The sequence below is a fragment of the Octopus bimaculoides genome, chromosome 4 (genome assembly GCF_001194135.2).
Source record: "Octopus bimaculoides isolate UCB-OBI-ISO-001 chromosome 4, ASM119413v2, whole genome shotgun sequence".
Taxonomy (NCBI): Eukaryota; Metazoa; Mollusca; class Cephalopoda; order Octopoda; family Octopodidae; genus Octopus; species Octopus bimaculoides.
The window spans coordinates 96,416,564-96,429,392 of NC_068984.1; positions in this window are offsets into that span (position 1 = coordinate 96,416,564).

Below are 12,829 nucleotides of genomic sequence, written 5' to 3' on the forward strand. Positions count from 1 at the left end.
TGTGTGTGTGTGTGTGTGTGTGTGTCTGTGTGTGTGTGCCCCCACCACCACCACCACCACCATCGCTTGACAATCGATGCTGGTGTGTTTACGTCCCCATAATTTAGCGGTTCGGCAAAAAAGAGACCGATAAGTACTAGACTTACCAAGAATAAGTCCTGGGACCGATTTGCTCGACTAAAGACGGTGCTCCAGCGTGGCTGCTGTTAAATGACTGAAACAAGTAAAAGAATAAAAGAATGCATGTGCGTGTTTGTGTTTGCACACGCGTGTTCGTAGTACACGCACATATGAACACAGAACAGGAAAGAGATTAACAAATCAGTAAAGCAAGCAGGAAGCTACAAATGAATAAAGAAGGAGAGAAAAATATTTCTTCATACGTTTTATGTGTATGTGTGTGTATAAATAAATATACGTGAGTATATATGTGTGCTTGCATGTGTTTAGAGAATAAGAAAACAAGAGGAAGAAAGAGAGAGAGAGAGAAAGGGGAAGCGAGAAAAGAATTCGATATGAAATACAATTCAGAAGAAAAAAATGTAAGACTGAAAACGACCAAAGTAGTAAGTTTTAACAGATGGAAAGTGTAATAAATGAGGAATGGAGAAGAGATGGAGATTGGCGATGAGAAGATAAAAATGTGAGTAATAAATGAGAGATGATGCTAAAGAGAGAAGAGTGGACGATTTTGTTACAAAACAGCGAAACATGTAAATGTTGAAATTGTGATAATTAAACTGATTTTGTCATCTGCGATAACGTCGGACAAAATATATGCACATGCACCCACATACATACATACATACATACATACATACATACATACATGCACACATTGTCTATGTGAATGTGTATGTATTATATATATACCATATAGTGAGACAGAGAGAGAGACAGCCACACACACACACACAAACGCAACAGCATATACACACATATATATGTTTATGTATGAGTAGGTATATAGATGTTTCTTTTACTAAACATGTATGTATGTCTGTTTTTATTCCTAATACTTGCACATACATATGTAACATATATGTGTAATTTATGTGATGGATGTATATATGTACACATATGTGTGTGTGTGTGTGTGTGCGTATAGATGTATATGTGTGCGTGCATGTATGTGTATGTCTTGAAGAAATGAATAGTATTAATTTAAGTAATTCTTGGGGATTATTTTCCAGAGTCCATATGTCATCATTTGTTTGAATCAGATTCAGACTAAAGCTTCTTATTTATCCGATTGTCTGCTTCTTTTGAATATATACGTATATGTAAGTATCTCCCCCGCCTCTCTCTCACTCTCTCTCTCTCTCTATCTCTATCTATTTATCTCTCTATCTATTTGTCTATCTATCTATCTATCTATCTATCTATCTATCTATCTATCTATCTATCTATCTATCTATCTATCTATCTATCTATCTATCTATCTTCTCTGTCTCTCCCTAAACAAACACGCACAGACACACACAAACACACACACATATCTATATATGCACATACACACACATTAGCATATAAACGTACTCACGCCGAAGCCCACATATAAATATGTAAATAAATACATTATATGTGTATGTGTGTGTCTAATACTCGCGCACATATACAGACAGCCTTTAACGTCTTTAAGAGTAAAATATGTTTTCTGAAACAACTTATACTTCTAAAGAAGAATATCTATCATTCCCATGAGACATTGTTGCATTCAAACTAATCAAACTAATCAAAGAATTATGCGTATTTCTTTATTTTTAATATAACCATGTAATATTTTGGCGTTCTGTTTTTTCATCATGTCTAAACGTAGTACTGTGGTTATTATATCATTCCTGACTTTTCCTTCTACCATGCCTATATACTGTTGTTGTTGTTCAGTACTGGTCTAGTTGAGATAACTTCAGCCCCATATTCTAGTGTTTGTATGTTGAAGGGTATGTTTAGTTTAGTTAGGAAAGGTGTGTCAGTTTCTGAGATTGTTCGAGATCTCTTTAGAGTTCGTTAAGTTATGAAGACTTGTCCTTCTCGTTATTTGAGCTGCAACTGGTTTTTCAGTTATTTCGCTTGATTATTTTTCCGTTCAAGTGATTTATGAGGAAATGTTTATCTTTAATGTACAACTGCTTTGCCCTATATCAGACTTGACAGCGACTGAGAAATGAGCTGCAGACCATATAATTTTACGCCTTCTGTTTGTCTTTTGTTATAGTGAGGACTTCGCATTTATGCGATCTTTTCGAATCCATTCGCTTCTCTGGAACTGTGTTATAGTATGACATCACCTGACCGAATAGACCTTCATCAGATGAAAGTAAGATTTTCTGCTGCTATTACTCACTGGGCTTTTAAAATAATATTGGCAGGTAGCAAGAATCTTTGACTACCAGTGTTGGTGTGTTTACATCCCCGTAATTTAGAGGTACGGCGAAAGGGACCGATAAAATACATACCATGCTTTTAACAAAAATAATTACCAGGGTCGATCCGTTCGACTAAGATTCTTCAAGGCGGTGCCCCACATGGCTGCCATCTAATGACTGAAACAAGAAAAAGATTAAAAAAAAGATATAAAGTCAAAAGATGAGAGCTAGAGATGCCCAGTATAGGAAATACGTAGTCGTGCTCAAATGATTTGAACTTAGAGTCCGAAATCTTTATCATGACTAGATCCACAGAGTAAAGAGGGGCCATAAGAGAAGCCAAGGGAACTGATACGGAAGCAGTGATGCAGATAAATACCATTAGGCTTGATATGTACATATACACAGATAGATGCGCGCGCGCACAAACACCAATGAAACAAAACCATGTTCAAATGTGTATCCATTAAACCAGTTGTATATATTCGCTTATAACCTTATTTTTGTTCCATTCTAAACAAAACTGTCCGACGAACGGGAACGTGAAACTCTGAGTGACAATTTTTTTTATATTTTGCTGCTTTTTAATAAAGTGTATATATATATACTGTTGTGTCTGGAGAGAGTCATTCTCTTTTACCGCCTTTTAATTTAACACACTCACCGGTAAAATTTCCATTTCTTTTTATTTTTTCCTAAAATTTCCGTTGCGTCTAGCAACCTTTTCAATAGTTTTGACTCTATCCGTTATTCACACTGCGTTCCTTTTCGTTTGTTTGTGTGCATGTGTGTGGGTTAGTGTGTGCGTGTGTGCCTACATATGCATGTATATATGTATGTATGTATGTATGTATGTATGTATGGATGGATGGATGGATGGATGTGCATATCCATATGTGTGGACGTGTGTCTCCATATGTGGTCTTGTGCGAAGTAATGTGTGTATGTGTATATATGGTCCTGTGTTTCAGTCTTCATTTGTGTCTGTGTGCCTATGTGTGCTTGTCTGTTCATATAACCTATGTACCTATCTGTCTGTATGTTGGTCTGTTTACTTTCATATCTATATGCTTATATACATGTGCATATACACACACACACACACACACACACACACACACACACACACACACACACACATCTATGTACATAACAGCCCACTAAACATTCTACTCTACCTGTATAAACTATGGGTATGGGGGTATGATATCTATGTATATTTCTTATTTAGTATTGTGGAAGTTACATTTATGAGGACGTATTTGTCTGAGTGTTGGGTCTTCTGGGCGCTTGGATAAGATGCGGATGTCAAGTTGAACCAGGTTGCCTCTATGTTTGTCCTTGGCATGATGGTTGAGTATGGAAGACTGTTTTTTTGTCGTCATATTGTCTCAAATGTCCATTTAGTCGTTCCGCAAAGCTCCTAGATGTTTCCCCTAGGTATGTCATGTTCATGTCTTTACAAGCTCACTCTATGCATCTTATGCTGTAAACTGCATTTCTAGTTCTACAGTTAATGCCAGGACTAATCCTACATACAATGCAGTTATCATTGGTGCATATGGTATTATCAAAGGGTTACGTCCTACATAGTTGTGATCTGACGGAGTTCCCTGGCTTTTCAATAATCTTAATGTTGAGTTTATTCTTTGCCTACGTAAAAAAGCGTGTTACTGTCTGGGAGATTCTTACGGTAGTAGAAAAGGAAGTTTTAACTCCTATTTCTAAATTCGGTATGTGGTGAAATAATTAGTTCTCTATATGTTTTTTCGTTTCATAGTCGGGACACGTTGTTTATTATCCTAAGTCTGCTATCAGTATGTTATTTGATGTTGTGTGACAAAGCTGAGTTCTTGTGAGCAACATATTTTGAAGCTATGGGTTCCATGTAGTCGGAGTGGAGGAGCTTCACTCAATTGTTCACAATCTCTAACCAAAGTTCAGTATCAAGTACGGGGAGTCTATTGTTGGGGTGGGGTGCTTAGTGGAGTAATCTATAGTTACCTCCGTACTTTAGTGGATGGAGTTAGCTACTTGCTGGATGCTCTCCATTACGTTCCTCTCAGTTTCTACACAACCGTTACTAGAGTTGGTCCTAACTATGATATTAATGGCATCTACATATCTACTGGAGATTAGAAGAGTTGTGGACTGTTTTGCTAACATATGTTTAAGTTTTCTGTCCCACCAGGTCATGAAGAGGCCGGCCACATCTCCAGCTACACCAACACCGATGGCTACACCTTGAAACTGCATGTATAGTCTTTTGTTAAACTTTACTATGTGGTTCTTCAAGGTGGTTTTTACACTGGCCCCTACTGCATGTGCAATCATTTCTTTCACCTGATTGTTGTTCTCAGGTTTTGTGTGGGTGCGATCCAGCCACTCTAGCGCTCTGTGGTGCTTTGCTTCATCACTGCTGAAGTGATGGTGGGTGGTCTTCCCCTCTGTGACCTGGTGGGGGAGAATCTACTGAGATCATGGTCATCTAAATAGTCACTGTCGTAGCTTTGTCTGAGGAGGAGACCCAGTTCCTTCGTGTTGACCTTATAGCACTCCACTACACTCTCACAGATTACCTGAATGCATATCTCCATAGCAAAATCTATGTCTATAGATGGGTAGAGTGAAATCACATCCATACTACCCACTACACAACCTGTGAGGTCGTTGGATTGGTTGCAAGTATTGATTTTACTGAGGAGATCCTCCATGCTCACACAGACATCTGGAGAGGATGTAATACCTGTGAGAGGAAGTAGGACAGTCTATAGTTGCTGTAGATATTCGCTCTGCAAACTGGTCTGGTTGGGGGCTCATGTCAGGGTTTGCGTAGTGTCTGTGGTCTTTGCGTAACCCGTATAGCTTAGGAACATCATTGTTGGATGCTTGGAAATTTTCTGCCGTTCTTTTCACAGGTTGGACTATGTTGTATTACATTCCCATGTGTGCATTGAGGAGTTTGTTCACTCTTTCATGTTCCTGTGGAGCAACTTCTCTCATGCTACTGATGTGTTGTTACATGGTCTGGACATAGTTCTGTGGGCTGTCTATTGACAGTCTGCCAGACTTGTCCGTAGGGAGGCACACTAATTCTCTGTTCCTAATTCGCTGTTTCAGTTTTTGTAGACCTTTGGCAACAGATGAACTGAGTTGGTGGGTCCCCTCCTCATTATGTGTTTTAATAGATTTGTTGTATCGGTCTAAGATATGTCGGAGTCTATTTCTAGCTAAGGAGATCTTTGCTTCCGTTTCACTGTCATTTTAGGGTGGGATACATACCCTTTTGTTAAAGGGTAAGTCTGTGGGGTAGATCCTCGTCATGTCATAAGAGTTGTTGTTAGGGTTATAGAAGACAGAGTGTAGAGTGTTATTATTGTTGTGGTTGTTGTTATAGTTGCTGGCATTGATGTTGCTGATGGTGGTGGTGGTGGTGGTGGTGGTAGTAGTGCTTGTGTTGTGCCTATTGTTGTTATTGCTGTCGGTGGTGTTGATGTTGATGGTGTTGTTGGTAGTGGTGTGGATGATGTGGTTGGTATTGTTGTCTGTGTGGGGGTTGTTGTTGTTACTGTTGCTATCATCATCGTTACTGTTATTGTTATCATAATAGTTGTTTCTGTTTCGAACGCTTGTGTTGTTGTTATGTGAGGAATGTTGTGGTTATCATTGTTGTTATTGTTATTGCCACTATTTTTGTTGTCATCAACACCGCTATTGTTATTATTGTTGTTTTGGTTTCGTATGTGTTTATGTTGTTTTCGTTGTTGTTGTTGCATTGTCCTAACCTCCATCTTAATTTTAAGAACATTTTTTCAATTTCAGACAGACAATCAATTTTTCTGACCCTTTTATATGTAGCGAATTTTGATGGTAACTCTAAAGCATGCATTTCATCTGTACCTAGCTGTACTGCACCATATATTCCAGAGGTGTAATTATTGTTGTTGTGATGGTGGTATTGTTTTCCGGTGTCCTGGTGTCGAAGTCCTCTCGTAGTTTACATTCTGACATGACAATCCATCGATATTATCTTGGTATTTGTATTGATTCTTAACATGTTGGAATCGTTGTTGTTGCTGTTTCCTCCAGTTCAGTTTATTGTTGAAGTGTTTGTTACAGGCATGGTTAACTCGGTGGTATTCTTGTTGGATGTTTGTCATGAATCTGTCTCTTTCCTGAAATTATCGTTGGGAATCTACCATGCAAAGCCTTCTCTTGCCAGTATTTCTCCTTTTTCTTGTTAACTTCATTTGGCTTTTCGGTTTCCCATTGTCTTACTGTGTCTCTAGTAGCTCTTAATAAACTTTCTTCACTATTACCTACATAGGAGGCTATATCTACTCCAGCTAACTCCAAGCAATCTTCTACTGATATTAACCCTCTTTCGTCTTCCTTTCTAGGTAAATCTTGTTACTCCTACTCTCGGGTGAAGTCTTCCATTCCAATTGAATTCCTTCCTAGTTTTTCTCTCTAGCTTTGCTAATTCATATTTTGTCCAATCTACAAAAGCTGGTGAGTATCTAAGTAACGACACCTCCCAAGTATTTACAGCCTTCACTAGATTCGGATCTTTTGACTTCAATAGCTTCCTCACCCTTCTAATGTGCTCCTTCTCAGTTTTAGTTTTCGTTTATATAGTTAATACTCTGTCAGATTCTAATACTTCTACATACTTCTTTCCTTCTTTCAGTGATTTTAATATCTGACCATCAGGTAATTGGATGCCTTCGCTGTTGAATTCCTGTCCCCTTTTCATGGCTAATATTGCACACTTATCTATACCGAATTCGATGCCTATATCTTTGCTGAAGAGTCTTATAGTTTGTATAAAGGAAACTATCTCTTTTTCATTCCTACCAAAAAGCTTCAGATCATCCATCCATGTAGAGCAATTGGTTAATTTTTCCTATACTGTTTCTGAACTGATACCCTGCCTTTGTCGACCTTAATACCTAACTGAAGTGGACTAAACATAACATAATAATTAAAGGGGATAACAAGTAGTCTTGGAAAATTCTTCTCTTGATATTAACTTTCCCTAAGGCTATGTCACCTGAGTAGAGATCTACTTTTCATTTCTTCATGCTTGTATTGTCTGTAATACTGAATATACTCAAACAATCACTTATCCATTATAAACTATAGTTAATTTTTTTCTTTCCAGATTTTATATAATTGCTAATTGTATTACCCTTGCTTTTGTACTGCTCTCCCTCTAGTTATCCAATTTGGTATTATTCTTCCATTCAGGCAATCCTGAAGTTGTTCTGTCAGTCTCCCATGTATTTCTTTAACCAGTACCCTTTAACTAAATCTGGTCCTGTGCCATTTAAATTCAGTATTTTTCCTAACACTTTACTCATGAATGCATTAATTAGTCTTAGATCTGGCTGCTTCTCACTCACTACTTCTTCCCTCAGTTTCTTTAATCATGCTGCATCTGCATTATGATTGACTAACTTATCCTAAATATTGCTCCAGAACTTTCTAGCTTCTGCATTAGTTTTCTCATCTTCAGTACTTTCTTCTCCAATGTTTATTTGGCTATAAAATCTCCTCTAGTCTGTTTCAAATAATCTATTCTGTTGACACTGATCTATTCTTTTCTGATATCTAGAAAGCTTACATGCTACTGCTATGATACGCTGTTTCAACTCTTTTATGACTGTCCCAAATCCTTTCTCTTTGACTAAGTTTCTTTTCTCAAGAGCAAATTTCAAACTTGTGTTTCCTAACTTGTTCAGTTTCCAAGCTTCTATTCTACTTAGATCGTCTTAAAGTTTTCACTTTATTTTGTAATCTCCTCTTCCAAATTTGCTCTTTTCTAATCTTTCCTCAAGGAATACCCAATCTTCTAGAAACTACTATCCCTCCTGCATAGATCAATAAGTTAGTGTCACCTATATTTTTAGTATCTACCCTACTGATAACAGAATCTACTTTCCTAATCATATCTAGCAGCTTCCTTCTATTGATACCTTTTAATGATGGCAATCTTTTTCTTATTTCTTTACTCATTGCTTCCTGCAACTCATCTAAAATCTTCTGATTTTCCTCACTTAAATCACTTAAGGCGCTGATGCCAGTTGTCTCTTCTTTATTGGTAGCGCTATTATTATTTTTTCCTTTAGGTTCTTCTTTGGTTTGAGATGTATCTCTTATGTTGTTGTTTGTCGTTCCTACTGCTTGGTCTTTCTTTTTCAGTTCTCTTGTGATCTCTTCCACCTCCAATTTTCTCATACACTTTCTTCTTCTAATAGCATTAACTTGGTGTACTAATCTCTGCTCAGTCACTTTGAACATACTCTTCTCTACCCAAAGAGTTAACATCCGCTCTCTATAACCCCCTTCTATTAGGTTCATTTAAGTAGCACTGCATCACTAACTTGTTTTCTTCGCTGGTCCACTTCCTCCTCCTTACTCTTATCTGCTGATGCTGTCTTAGGATAATAGCTGTGGTCAGTTTGCACCTGTACTGAACCAATGCCGAGCGAGAGGCCTTCCGTTAACGGTCCAGCCTCAATTTCGCTGGTACAGTCAGAGTTTCTACGCAAACTATTGTCTCTCATAAACTGAGATGATGGTAACTTTCGCCACTGTCGTCATCACCACCATTATCATACGACATCTGGTATTTTCAAGTGATCTATTGCATCACTCGCTGTAGTTTCGTGCTGGTGAGGTATGTGTAACATTCTTTTTTACGTTTGTGGAATATATTGCATTAGTATGTTTTGTTATGGGGTTTGCTTTGAGTCTTCTATTGCATTAGTGTTTGTATTGTGTGATGTTTGTGCAGTGCAGGTCGTATTCTTCTGTTGGATATCGAGCTTCTATGGCACATGTTGTGGGGTTTGTTCATTTTATTGTGTGTTTGCTGTATAAGTGTATTACTGTATGTTTTGCGGGGAGTGTTACATTGTAGTGCACATAAATCACTTCATTGTAGTCATGGTTATCTGTCCATCGGTCATTTTTGGTTTTGTTTTTCGTTTGGGCAGTCACATTAAGAGATGGGTCCGTCTTTACAGCATTTACTTTTTGACAAAACGCCACCCCTGGATGTGTGTTGAAATTTCTTTCGTATAGCAATTGCACAAGGCTCACTGGACGGAATTCACTACCATTACTTTCTCCTTTATTCACAATTTATACCTTTTTTCACCGAATGCTGATCATAGTTGTTCAGGGGAATGAGGCTTGTCGTCTTTTTACCTAAAAATATTGAAAAAAATGCGTTCGGTGTCTGTTATGTACGTGTTCTGTGTGTGTTGTATAAGCTTCATAATTATTAATGATGCATAACCTAAAAACGAGAAATAGCAATGTGTATATGCATCGAGGATTTGTAAATATAAGGTCGTATATATGATTTGATATTAATGGTTCTTCTTCTTCTTCTTCTTCTTCTTCTTCTTCTTATTATTATTATTATTATTATTATTATTATTATTATTATTATTATTATTATTATTATTATTATTATTATTATTAAATCAAAATTAAAAGAAGAGTGCCATTGTTATCTAGTGAACGATATTTCGACATCTTGTGTCGAAATCCTTTCTATATTATTATTATTATTATTATTATTATTATTATTATTATTATTTAGGATGTCGCACATTATCCAATATCGGGATTTTGTTTTGAAGATATTGTGTCTACCAGGAATTTGTATTGTCTGTCAAGTCACCACAAGGCCCTCAAACTGACAGTACTGTACGAATCATGCGTGCAGTTCCAAGTAATGTCGAGTTTTGCAATACACCTCGATTGTAGGGTATTTCTAGTTTCCAGATGTTTCTTCAGGTTGGGTGGTATTGAATCCAGTGCTCCGATGACGATAGAAACAACATTTATGTTTGACTCTCATAGCTGCCACATCTTGGCGATCTCAGTTCTCAGGTATCCATATTTATCAATCTTTTCTCTGTATTTCATGATAATATGTTGATCTCCTGGCACTGCCACGTCGATCATTGGGCACCCTTGTTTGTCCTGCCTAAAGGTTACTATATCCGGCCTTCGGTGCTCTGACACCTTCTCTGTCTGGAAATCAAACTTCTAGAGGATTTTTGTCTTCTCCTTTTCTTCCATGGTCAGTTCCACCGTAAAACTAACAACTTAAGAGACCAGGAAGCATCATGGAGGTGGCTCAGCAAGGGTGATTTAAAAAGGAATACTGAAAGCTTAATCATAGAGTGGAATCTGTTAAAGGCTATAATGGATCAGTAAACCATATTATTTTTCATTTAATTGGAATACAGCTAGATCAGAAATTCGCAAATGATGTATTGCAGCAATATAAACAAGTGTTGAAGTCAATCATTTTGGTGTAAAGTCGCGATGGCTAAGTGTACACGGTTCAGCATTCAGACTAACTCCAGGTGTTCAGATCACCTATGTACATCAGATCACCTATGTGCACTGAAGAACTGAGGAGAGTTTTGCTGAGCCTTAATGTTTGTTTTTGACTCCAGCATATAAATGTAATTGTCGTGGATCAATATTTCCACTTTTATCGAGAATATCTCGTTTTCTGGTTCAAATCTGTGTAATACAGAAAACTATTAAAGACACCCAAGTAACCAGACGACTGTATTGCAGTTGATTAGGTTCAGACCAGCCCTGGTCCTGATGAAAAGTATTCCAGATATGTTCATCTAGGACTACACTTTATTACAATGTATTTTTCCAATTTTAAAATGGTAAGGTGTGATTTTTGAACAAGATTCAATTGATAACATTAATAGGGGGAGCAGTTTTGTAGAAGCTCCATCAAGCCGGATGGTGTATAAGTTCTACCATCTATACAGCCACATCAGATATTATAGACACAGTAGCTTCTGACACTAAAATCTTCAGTAATTTTCATGAAGAAACAGCAACCAATTTTCTTAGCTCTCCAGTGGGCTTTATCGATTAAGCTGACCGACTAATAAAGTTAAGTATGAACAGATAAGTGGTGTGTGAAATCTAGATTAAGCTAGATTAGGTAACCTAGATACTGTTTAGTAATTGAGTAGTGAATATCAATGTCGTAGCTTTTGTTGTTTTTGTTGTTATTGTTGATGGTATTGGCGGCGGTGGTGTCGGCGGTGGTGGTAGTGGTGGTGTTAATGTTGGAATGTACACATATATACGTATATATATATATATATATATATATGGGTATGATTATATAATACACATGCACACAAATTAATATATACGCGTATATGTATGGATGTGTATATGTTGAATAGATGAGTGTGTATGTATTTGTGCATACCTATAGGCATATAAATACTTTTATAACATTTAGTACATGTTCCCAATAAATGTTGACTTTCTGTACTTTGTTATACTGGTGACGTATAGTGACTTTTGCTAATTCGGTGACTTTCCACTTTTTTTTATAGCATAACTATGCCACAGAAAGTATGTTTTGGATCTATTTTGACTACATTCCATTTAGCCTGAGCTTCGTATGTGTACATTTTGTTGTTTTCAATATTATCAATTCTATGAGTGTGTGTGTGTGTGTGTGTGTGTGTGTGTGTGTGTGTGTGTGTGTGTGTGTGTGTTTTTCTGTGTTCCTTACGTCTATAGTAATCTAGAGTAAAGAGCATTTTACCTTGTTTTAATGAGCGCACATTTAATGACGTAGTCATCCTTATGGTTGGTGATCCCCATGAAATCATGATATTCTCATTCGTTTTCGAGATTTGCTTCACCTTAAATTTGTTTCAGAGACTCATCCCTCTTATCATGTTCTCCAGTATACTGTTATTCTGTAGACAAGATGGGTATCCTTTCAATATTCCACAGATTGAACCTGCAACAGGATAGCCAATTACAAACAAAAAGGTGTCGTCAAAGGACTTCTATTCTTACCAACTGATGTTAAGACTAGAACAATCAAATCAAAGGTAGTTTACCCAGAAATCCTGTCCTTTATCTCTTCTTTCTAGCATGGCCGAAGTGACATTTCCCTCGCCACCTTATTTCTTTTTCTTAAATGTCTTCCGATTCCTATGTTTGCGGTACAGGAGATTAGGATTTCACCCACAAAACACGTTCTCAATGTTTTAATTTTCTCCCTCTCTACACCAAATTCACTTTTTAGTTTTTTCAAATTTTTATTCTTGGTTATACATGGAGAAAAAACACAGAGTACGAATCTTTAAGAATTTTACCCATCACCTCAACACTTTCAAAAAGCTACACACTCCCAATGTTTCACTTTTAGCATTTTGGAAAATGGGGAAGTTTTTTCAGAAATAATGTCGTTACCTGTTGTTTCTAGCATGTCGGGTTGTCTGGTATTTTTTAAGCTTACTATTTCAGTAGAATTATACTCATGCGGGAAACACCAGCCAAAAGTGAAGGATTGGGAGATTTTAGCTTTTGAAAGCTGGTAGGTGATGGGTGGGCAAGGTGGGGGAAGGGGCATTGAGTGTTTCTTTACGAAAAAT